Genomic DNA, 10,822 nt, shown 5'->3' with positions numbered 1-10,822 from the left:
GTGGTTCAAGAATGTAACTTTCTAGAGCCTATGTTGATTCCATTAAACCCATGCTTCCTCAAGAGTGAAAGACATGCTGCGGTCCATGGGGTCGCAAAGAGACGTGACTAAGCGACTGAACAATAACAATAGAGCAGACCTAAAGAAAGCAAGGGATCTTTGGACTTCAGTGACTTGCTCATGGCCAACAGCCTCTAACAGAATGAGAATGAGGCCTGCTTGACTGTAGTGGGAAACCCAGCCCATCCCATCAAAAGCATCGCCTTCTCTTTTAGAGTCACCCTTCATACCTGGGCCTCCCAACTTCCAAGCCAGTGCTCTTCCCATTCAGCCAAAGTGTCTTTGCGTTGTTACCTTTTCAGATATTGCAAAACATCACTCAAAGTATAACAATGGTAAGCAGGTAGGAGAAATATTGCTTAACTGACATTTGAAGGCATTCTCAATTTTTCAAAAAAATTTTTGTAGCATCAATACTGAAAACATTTATTACACATCTGAAACTTCACTTAGACAATGTGGACAAATCACTTATAAATTCATCAGCTATTAAAAAGTCTGTATGCACTCCCTACATTAGGCAGAGTCTCTGCTAGGTCCTGGGGGCAGAGTGATGTCAGCCAGATACTCTCCCTGCCTTCATAATGCTTCAGTCTAGCAGGGAAGACAGGTGTGAAGTAGACATACGCAGGTAAATTATAATAGGCATTGAAAACTGAGGGAAAAAAGAGGGACCTGATTTGTGAGGGGAAGGGTTGGGAAGATGAGTATAAAGGATTTCCATACCACACATCTCTAGACAAACTAAGCAAAGACTTTGTCTGGTGTAAATGAAGAAAAAACAACAAAGGACATTTGTGGCATGGTGACTAAAGGGCAAGCAGTCACATGTTTAGTTAAATGTTCTCAGAGATGGAGCTAACACTGTTAGAACTCCCGAGAGCTTGGCACTTCTTCAGCAAACTCTCATTTAGAATGAAGAGCAGGCTTCCTGGAGTTCCGGAGCAATGCTCTCTGGGGCCATACGGGAGCCTGAGACAATGGAGAAATACCTGCTCCTATGTACATTCATCAAAATATCCTTCAAAATATTTTGAACCAAGTGAGAAAAATTAATAAAAGCTCTATGATCAAAAGACGTGACAACCATGACTCGTTGATATATGGCAGAAACCAACACAATATTGTAAAGCAATTATCCTCCAATTCAACATAAAATTTTTTAAAGACATGACAACACATAAAGCCTTGCACTGCCCAATCTTTTGCATACATTGTCAAGCCTTATAATATAAACCTGCCTAGTAAGCAATTTGAGGACCTTGGAACCAGGAAACTCAGGGCTCACTGGACATGGCTATTCCCATCACACAACAATGCAGAGAAGTAACACAATCAACAATAGCCTGTCTTCACTTAAAATTTTGTTATTTTTTTCACTATGAATTTATTTCATATTTATTTTTAAATTTTTGCATTAATATATAATTTTACTTGATTAAAAAGCTTTTCAGTGTCCCTGTGAATTTTGCTGCCAGAAGTGAGTGCCTCACTTGTTTTACCCTAATCTTGACCCTAATCCTGAGTTCATCATACAGAGACTTCAACTTCTAGCATTTCCAAGGGCAGGAATCTATAACAGGTATAACTATGTGCCTTTTCCTGGGGTGTGTCCTTTTGTTTCAGCACAAGCTTGAATAATGTCAGATGTATACTTTCAGGAAAATGGATTTCCCTTTTGAAATTTTGTTTTCAGCACAGGCCATCTCTTGAAAATTGTGATCTGAGTGGAAGAAAGTGGCCATTCTTCTGCCAAGTTCTGTTGCATAGAAAATGCTGGTGGTTGGAGGGTGTTAAAAAGCAACATCTGGTTTCAATGCTACCTTTTTCTTCTTAGAGTCATTTTTAGAAAATTTGCCATTTTTTATATATGCTCAGGACATACTCCACAGTCTTAATATTGGGCTCAGAATAAGATGTTAGAACATATACTTACTTAAACATTTCCTTCTTACTAAGATATTGGAGGCACATTTTCTCAACTAACAAGAAGCCAGATACAATCTGAATCAAACTAAAGAATGACATTTCCCTAGTCTAGGTTCCCAGTTGTGGTTGGACAACATCCAAATGTACTACCCATTGTTCAAGAAGTGTTGCAAAATTCCTTGAACACAATTAAATGTGTATTTGCTTTCAACTCTAAAGGACAGGGCACACAGCACCTTCCCAGATGACTGTTTTAAAAGGTGCGATGAAATCAAGTATGCACTGATGAGGAATAGTGGTCCCAAGGAGGCTGAGCACTCCCAACCCAGATCCCAGTGTTAGAACTTCTCAGCCAACTGGATGCAAATGCGCAAAGGAATAAAAACAAAGCCTCACCCAGCTCCACAAAGTACTAGCTGTGTGATCTTCAGCAAGTAATTTAATCTCTCTTTTTCTCATGCGTTCCATAAGCCAATTCAGGTTTGACTCTTGGTGGTGTTGTAAGGTTGAAAAGAGTATCTCTGCTCAACAAAATATTAGTAAACTGAATCCAATAACACCTAAAAAAGATCACATACCATGACCAAGTGAGATTCATCCCAAGTTCACAAGGATGGTTCAACATACACAAATTAATCCAAAGAAAAGACAAAAACCACATGATCATCTCAATAGATGCAGGAAAAGCATTTGACAAAATTCAACATCCATTCATGATAAAAACTCCTAGCAAAGTGGGTATAGGGGGGACATCCCCACTATATTAAAAGCTATTTATGACAAACCCAAAGCTAATATATTAAATACTCAATGGTGAAAAGTTGAAAGTCTTCCCACTAAAATCTGGAACAAGAGGTAAAACATGCAGATATGACACTATGTGTAGAAAACCCTAGAGACTCCACACAAAAACTACTAGAGCTGATAAACAAATTTAGCAAGGTAGCAGGATACAAGATGAACAAACACACATAAACTGGTTACATTTCTCTACACCAACAATGAAACATCAGAAATGAAATGTAAGAAAAAGAATACCTTTTACATCACAACTACAAAAATAAAATACTTAGGAATAAACCTCAACAAGGAGGTGAAGGTCTATGTGCTGAGAACTATACAATATTTAAAAAGGACACTGAGGAAGATTCAAAGAAATGGAAAGATATTCTATGCTCCTGGATTGGAAGAATTAATATTGTTAAAATGGCCATACTACCCAAAGCAATCTATAGATTTAATACAATTCCTATCAAGCTATCCAATAACTTTTTTAACAGAACTAAAACAAATAATCCTAAAATTCACGTGGAATCATAAAAGACCCAGAATTGCCAAAGAAATCCTGAAGAAAAAGAACAAAGTAAGAGGCATAACCATCCCAGATTTCAGACAATACTACAAAGCTATAGTAATCAAAACAGTGTGGTATTGAGACAAAAACAGACATATGGGCCAATGAAACAGAACAGAGAGCTCAGAAATAAACCCACACACCTACAGTCAATTAATCTTCAACAAAGGAGGCAAGAATATGCAATGGGAAAAAGAGTTTCTTTGGCAAGTAGTATTGGGAAAGACAACATAAGCAACACATTCTCTGACATAGATTATACCAATGTTTTCTAAGGTCAGACTCCCAAGGCAATAGAAATAAAAATGAAAATAAACAAATGGAACCTAATCAAACTCACAAACCTTTCCGCAGCAAAGGAAATCATAAACAAAATGAAAAGACAACCTACAGAATGAGAGAAAATATTTGCAAATGATGTGACACGCAACGGTCACATAATATACAAACAACTCATATAACCTGACAACAAAAAACAAACAACCCAATCAAAAAATGGGCAGAAGACCTAAAGAGACATTTCTCCAAAGAAGACATAGACATGACCATTAGGTATATGAAAAGATGCTCAACATCACTAACTATTAGAGAAACGCAAATCAAAACTACAATGAAGTACTATCTCACATCAGTCAGAATGGCCCTCATCAGTCAGAATGCCATCATCAAAAAGTCTACAAACAATAAATGCTGGAGAGGGTGTGGAGAAAAGGGAACCCTCCTACACTGTTGGTGGGAATGTAAGTTGGTACAGCCACTGTGGAAAATAGTATTAAGGTTCCATAAAACAAAAATCTAGGAATGAATCTAACATATGACCCAGCAATTTCACTGCTGGGCATATACCCTGAGAAAACCACAATTCTAAAAGACACATGTACCCCAATATTACAGTAACCAGGACATGGAAGCCACCTAGATGTCTATCGACAAATGAATGGATAAAGAAGTTGTGGTACACTTACGCAATGGAATACTACTCAGTTGTAGAGAGGAACTTTTTTTTGAGTCAGTGGCAGTGAGGTGGATGAACCTAGAGCCTCTCATCCAGAGTGAAGTTAGAAACAGAAAAACAAGTATCACATATTAACACATATATATGGAATCTAGAAATGGTTTTGATGAACCTAGCAGAGATTGTACTTGTGGACACAGCAGGGGAAGGTGAGGGCGGGACAAACTGAGAAAGTAGCCTCGACGGACATACACTGTCATGTGTAAAATAGTGGGAAGCTGCTAAATAACACAGGGAGCCCAGTCTGTGATGACCTAGAGGGGCAAGATGAGGGGAGGGGGCGGACAGGAGCAGGGGAAGATATATACACATATCTATATACAAAATCTATGAATGATCCACACTGTTGTATGACAGAAACCAACACAAAACTCTAAAGGAATTTCCACCAATTAAAAAATAAATTAAAAAAAATGTAAAAACTATAATGAAATACCACCTCACATCAGTCAGAATGGCCATCGTTAAAAAGTGTGCATATAACAAATGCTGGAAAAGATGTGGAGAAAAGGGAGCGCTCCTACGCTGTTGGTGGGAATGTAAGTTGGTGCAGCCAGTATGGAAAACAAGATGGAGGTTCCTCACAAAACTAAAAATAAAATATTATATGATTCAGCAATCCCACTCCTGGGCATATATCCAGACAAAACTCTAATTCAAAAAGGTACATGCACCCCTATGCTCATAGCAACACTATTCACAATAGCCAAGACGTGGAAACGACCTAAATGTCCATCAACAGATGAACAAATAAAGACACACTACACATGCACAAGGCAGTACTACTCAGCCGCATAAAAGAATGGAATAACGCCATTTGCAACAACATCCATGCAACTAGAGATTATCACACTAAGTGAAGTAAGTCAGAAAGAGAAAGACAAATGCCATATGGCATCACTTCCATGTGGAATCTAAAATATGAGACCAATGAACCTAACTATAAAACAGAAACATAGAATAAACTGGGGGTTGCCAAGGGGGAGAAGGGAGGGACGGGTCTGAATCGCGAGTCTTGGATTAGCAGATGCAAACTGGTATATACAGAAGGGATAGACAACAGGGTCCCACTGTTCAGCACAAGGAAATATATTTAATATCCTGTGATAAACAATAATGGAAAAGAATATGAAAAATAATATAGAGCTGAGTCACTTTGCCATATAGCACTGATGAACACAACACTGTAATTCAACTATACTTCAGTAAAAAAATAAGAAAAAAAAAAAGAACCAGTGAACATGAAGATAGGTAAATAGAAATGAAACAAACTAACACACAAAGACAAAAAAGAGAGGAAAACACAACAAATTAAACAAAAACAGGGCAGAGCATCACAAAAGCTATGGTACAATGCAAGCCAATGGCTGAATATGTGGCCGGGAGGGATAAATCAGGAGCTTGGGGTGGACATACACACCCTACTATATATAAGACAGATTACCAACAAGGACCTATTTATAGCACAAGGAACACCACTCAGTATTCTGTGATCATGTATATGAGAAAAGAATCTGAAAGAAGAATTAATAGACCTATATGTATAACTGATTCACTTTGCTGAACAAATGAAATGAACACAACCTTGTAAGTCAACAACACTCCCACAAAATCAAAACTTTAAGAAAAGAAACTCTGCTTGTGGCACAGACTGCTTGTGGCCCCCATACCCATCTCCTCTTACTCTATAGGAATAGAAATCCTAATTTTTGTAGCTGCAATACATGGCTGTGTAGAATAAAGACAGCATTTCTCAGTTTCCTTTACAGCCAGATGTACCCATATGACTAAATTCTGGTCAAAGAAATAAGAGCAACAACAAGTGATGGAGAGCCAGGCACCATCCTGGACCATGAGTACGAGGGCAATACCTAGGGATGGCAGAGCCACAAGACAGGAGGAACTCAGATCTTTGGCTTTCCCAGAGCCATCAGATCAGCTGTGGACTCCATATGTCCTGACTCTTCTGTGAGTGACAAGTAAAATTCTCTGTTACATAAGCCATAACAGAGACCAGAAGTAAGAGTGGCTTATATAAGACAGAAAGATTGAGGGCAGGAGGAGAAAGGGGTGACAGAGGATGAGATGGTTGGTTGACATCACCAACTCAATGATATGAGCCTCTGGGCACTCCGGGAGATAGTGAAGGACAGGGAAGACTGGCAGGCTGTAGTCCATGGAGTCGCAAAGAGTTGGACATGACTTGGCGACTGAGCAACAGTCAGTTATGAAGATGATGGTGATGGTTAGGAAATCTGCCTCTACTACCCCTCAGAAAAGCATCAGACAATTAGAATAAAATGAAGAGCTACACAATTTGAAAGACATTTCCCTTTTCCTCTTTTACTCCATTCTCTGATCAAAGTGACAGTCTTACAATATACATCCACCTATGATCATTTCATGCGATTCTTTTGTATTCATTACAAACATGCCTGAGGGGAAGGAAAACATGTCTAAACTACTTGACAAGTCAAATCGTCTCACCATATGCTTTATACTGAAAACCTCCAAGAATCAACAATTGTTAACATTTTTCATATTTGCTGCAAATGAATTTTTAAATAAAGCATCACAGATGTAGTTGAAGCCTCTGACCTCACCCATCCAGTTTTCAACGGGTAACAACCCTTTTGAAGTGGCTGAGTACTTCCCCACTGTGTCAAATCAGTTCAGTTGCTCAGTCGTGTTCAACTCTTTGCGACTCCAGGGACTGCAGCATGCCAGGCTTCCCTGTCCATCACCAACTCCCAGAGCTTGCTCAAATCCATGTCCATCAAGTTGGTGATGCCATCCAACCATCTCATCCTCTGTCATCCCCTTATCCTCCTGCCTTCAATCTTTCCCAGCAACAAGGTCTTTTCAAATGAGTCAGTTTTTCGCATCAGGTGGCCTAAGTATTGGAGTTTCAGCTTCAGCATCTGTCCTTCCAAAGAATATTCAGAACTGATTTCCTTTAGGATTGATTGGTTTGATCTCCTTGCAGTCCAAGGGACTTTCAAGAGTCTTCTCCAACACCACAGTTCAAAAGCATCAATTCTTCAGTACTCAGCTTTCTTTATAGTCCAACTCTCACATCCATGACTACTGGAAAAACCATTGAAAACCATTGCTTTGACTAGATGGACCTTTGTCTGCAAAGTAATGTCTCTGCTTTTTAATATGCCGTATAGGTTGGTCATAAGTTTTTTTCCAAGGAGCAAGTGTCTTTTAATTTCACGGCTGCAGTCATCATCTGCAGTGATTTTGGAACCCCAAAAAATAAAGTCTCTCACTGTTTCCATTGTTTCCCCATAATATTTGCCATGAAGTGATGGGACTGGAATGCCATGATCTTAGTTTTCTGAATGTTGAGTTTTAAGCCAACTTTTTCACTCTCCTCTTTCACTTTCATTAGGAGGCTCTTTAGTTCTTTTTTGCTTTCTGCCATAAGGGTGGTGTCATCTGTGTATCTGAAGCTACTGATATTTCTCCCAGCAATCTTGATTCCAGCTTGTGCTTCATCCAGCCCGGCATTTCCCATGATGTACTCTGCATAGAAGTTAAATAAGCATGGTGACAATACACAGCCTTGACGTACTCCTTTCCCGATTAGAACCAGTCTGTTGTTCCATGTCCAGTTCTAACTGTTGCTTCTTGACCTGCATACAGATTTCTCAGGAGGCAGGTCAGGTGGTCTGGTATTCCCCTCTCTTGAAGAATTTTCCACTGTTTGTTGTGATCCACACAGTCAAGGCTTTGGCATAGTCAATAAAGCACAAATAGGTGTTTTTCTGGAACTCTTTTGCTTTTTCGATGATCCAATGGATGTTGGCAATTTGATCTCTGGTTCCTCTGCCTTTTCTAAAACCAGCTTGAACATCTGGAAGTTCACATACTGTTGAAGCCTGGCTTAGAGAATTTTGAGCATTACTTTGCTGGCGTGTGAAATGAGTGTGATTGTGCAGTAGTTTGAACATTCTTTGGCACTGCCTTTCTTTGGGATTGGAATGAAAACTGACCTTTTCCAGTCTTGTGGCCACTGCTGAGTTTTCCAAATTTGCTGGCATATTGAGTGCAGTACTTTCACAGCATCACCTTTTAGGATTTGAAAAAGCTCAATTGGAATTTCATCACCTCCACTAGCTTTGTTTGTAGTGATGCTTCCTAAGGCCCACTTGACTTAGCATTCTATGATGTCTGGCTCTAGGTGAGTGATCACACCATCATGGTTATCTGGGTCATGAAAATCTTTTTTGTATAGTTCTTCTGTGTATTCTTGCCACCTCTTCCTAATATCTTCTGCTTCTGTTAGGTCCATACCATTTCTGTCCTTTATTGTGCCCATCTTTGCATGAAATGTTCCCTTGGTATCTTGCATTTTCTTGAAGAGATCTCTAGTCTTTCCCATTCTAGTGTTTTCCTCTATTTCTTTGCATTGATCACTAAAGAAGGCTTTCTTATCTCTCCTTGATGTTCTTTGGAGCTCTGCATTCAAATGCATACCCCATTGTGTATTTATGTCTTAATGAGTATATACACCCATAAGAAATATATAAAGCAGCTTTGGAAAAGTTTTAATCCTACAATATTACTTTTACATATATTTAATCTTACTTATATACACTGGGTGTAACACTTGGCAACTTGCTCATTTAGGAGACTATAAAAAAACAATGTCCTAACAATCAGCCTTGTTAAATGTGGGTAGGGGAGTGTAATATTTTTCTCTATGCTTTTTGTGCATTTAAAATACATTTATAAGCACAGTTTTTAAATAAAATTTAAGGGAATTTTAAAAACTACTGAGAAGCTGTGTTGACTTACAAAATCACTAAGACCACTCAGGCTGGGAATGGAAGTAGCTGGGAGAGCATGGCTTGTTATTTCCTAAATGTTTTACCCTATATATGTAAGCAAATATATTTTCTATATCCAACATGTAAAAATTCTGAACTTTTCCAGCAGACATGTGAATAGATGACTTTACAAAAGTAGTCTAACTTTCTAAAACACCAATCACAGTTGTTTTTTTTTTCTTAAAATACTCAATTCAGGTATATTTAGATAGACATGTTGTTGTTATTGTTCAGTCACCAAGTCATGTCTGACTCTTTGCAACCCCATGGACTGCAACACACCAGGCTCCTCTGTCCTCCACTATCTCCTAGAGTTTGCTCAGATTCATGTCCGTTGAGTCAGTGATGCTATCTAACCATCTCACCCTCTGCCACCCCCTTCTCCTTTGCCTTCAACCTTTCCCAGCATCAGGGTCTTTTCCAATGCATAGACATAATTCTATCTATAAAATAGTATGTCTGACAAAACTACTTTTTTATTATACTTACTGTGACTAATTTTGGTAGGAGATGAATGAAACTCTTTCAAACATAAAAATATTAGATCTAGATTCAAAAGAATCATTTATTCTCGGCCCTAGGAATAAAAATGCAGATATTGGGGTATCAATTCTATGAAACAGGTATCTCCCCCATACTTTGTTTATATGGCCTAGTCACGCAGAGATAACACCTATTTCTCACATTTTCCCCACCTTGAGAGGAGTAACAGTGATAGGTTTTTTGAGAACCCATGTGTTCTAAAGAACAGAAAGAAAAGAATTGTTTGGAAACTGAACCCATTTCCCCCACCTCCCAAGCCAAAGCTGACAACTGGGCTTGCTGACCTGAGCTAGGCGTGGTCAGTTCCAATGTCTGACCCAGAATTTGGACTTAAGGTACAGAGTCAGGGTCCTTTGGTCACATAAGCTCAGCAAGGAGGGGTGACATTGTGAGTTGTGCAGTGGCCATGCAGAGAAAAGCAGATAGAGCTTGTCCACAGGCAGTGAGAAGAGACAAGAGGGAGGATGGAGAAGCAGGGATAAGGGGCCACGGATCCCAGAGAGGACAGTCACCCTGCAGCACAGGCATTCTGGTCTCCCCTGAAGCCCCCAACATTAGTCATCCTTGGATTTCATGAGCTAACCTTGTGTCCTTCGAGTAAAGCCCTTGTCCTATTTATGTTATATCATGCATGTGTATATCTGTAAATATTATCCTTCATTTATTTTTTCTAAAGCCACTGTGAAGGTTTCTGTTACTTGCAAGCAAACGAGCCTTGACTCGGATGACTCTGAGTGCAGGCACTCTGTGAGGCTGCCGCCCGCCACCTCACCTCGCCTTATAAATAGTGACTCTTTTATACACTCACACACACAATGAGGACTCATCAGGAAATGACTGGCACCATGGTGTTTTCCCTTGGAGAGCTGTCAAATTAAAAACAAGTAGATAGTCTCCATGTGGGTGTTCCTTGGACTTTTATCTAGCAACTAAGCCATCACTTTTTGTTCCTCAGACTCCATTTACATGAGATCAATAGTCAGAAATTTTCCAGGTGCAGTTACTCTGATAGTGTGTGCCAGTCATCTCAGTAAACACAAGATCCTGAACTTGATTTTTCTGCTAAAGCAATCAACAGGGAAC

The sequence above is a fragment of the Bos indicus genome, chromosome 5, assembly GCF_029378745.1.
Source record: "Bos indicus isolate NIAB-ARS_2022 breed Sahiwal x Tharparkar chromosome 5, NIAB-ARS_B.indTharparkar_mat_pri_1.0, whole genome shotgun sequence".
In the NCBI taxonomy this organism is placed as follows: domain Eukaryota; kingdom Metazoa; phylum Chordata; class Mammalia; order Artiodactyla; family Bovidae; genus Bos; species Bos indicus.
The sequence above is the reverse complement of the archived record's forward strand: the minus strand, read 5'-3'. Positions refer to the sequence as shown.